Below are 1,189 nucleotides of genomic sequence, written 5' to 3'. Positions count from 1 at the left end.
GCCTCTTCAACGCAAAATATTGAATCGGGAAACGAGACACGCGCACCGGTAACGAGCGACGTCCGCCGGGACGCGACGGAAAAAACGGGACGTCCGAATGTATGATTTCAGGAGACAAGCGAGCCTGTCCAGTGAGGGAAATAATCAAAAGCGCTCCAAACGTAATTTTGTCTTCTGAAGATTTAAATAGAGCCTATACTTTCATGGTCGATTCAGGGTCCGACGTTAATTTAATAAGACAAGAGTGTCTCAAGAGTTACATAAAAATTGATAAAAATGACGAAATGATATTACAAGGCATTTCGCCTGAACCCGTTCGTACCCTAGGCTCTACATTTATTATTTTACTCGGGAAACAAACTAAATTTCATATTTTACCCGAGAATTTTTCACTTAAACAACACGGTGTCTTAGGCACCGCGTTCTTTATCCAACATGACGCGACTATTAATTATAAAGAGAATTCAATTTCTTGTGACACAGTATGCATTCCGTTCGCCGAGGTAGAACATATGGAAATTCAACCGCGCACTGTAGCACCCTTTTGTGTCGTAATTACTAACCCTGAGAAATCTCAAGGGTATCTTCCGCGTTTAAAATCTAAAGACGGCATACTCTTAGGTGACGCCGTAGTCACTAATCATAAAGGCAAGGCATACTTACCCATTTTTAATACAACTTCAGAGGTGATCAATGCTGAAATCCCCCATGTCGAATTACTCGACTTTGATATTTTGGATACACAGGAGGTCTCCGGCCGAGGTAATGGGGATCCTTGTGTTGGTACCGCGACCCGAGGGCTTGCCGGTACCCACGGTCCGTTCTTTTTCCCTTCAAACTCTGAATTAATTGATCACGCTCATGAAAGTTCTCTTAATTCCATTTTTTCGGACACACTGAATAGTTGCGACCGAGAGCCCGCGACTGTCTGTGGTGCTGTTGAGACCCGAGGGATCCCGACGGCCTATGGTCCTTCTAATTCAATTCCCAGTTCAAGCTCCTGCTCACCAACGTTGAGAGAAGCTGAAATCATAAATTTATTACGCCTTGACCATTTAAATAATGAAGAAAGAGAGCACGTGAAGTCTTTAGTTCTTGAAAATTCAGATAGATTTTATTTACCTAATGAACAACTAGATATTACAAACTCCACTGAGCATTCAATTCCTACAATAAATGAGGTACCTAT

Source organism: Odontomachus brunneus, unplaced genomic scaffold, assembly GCF_010583005.1.
Source record: "Odontomachus brunneus isolate Ranch 3 - 2012 unplaced genomic scaffold, Obru_v1 Obru_scaffold_371, whole genome shotgun sequence".
NCBI classification, from domain to species: domain Eukaryota; kingdom Metazoa; phylum Arthropoda; class Insecta; order Hymenoptera; family Formicidae; genus Odontomachus; species Odontomachus brunneus.
This window is presented reverse-complemented; position numbering follows the sequence as displayed.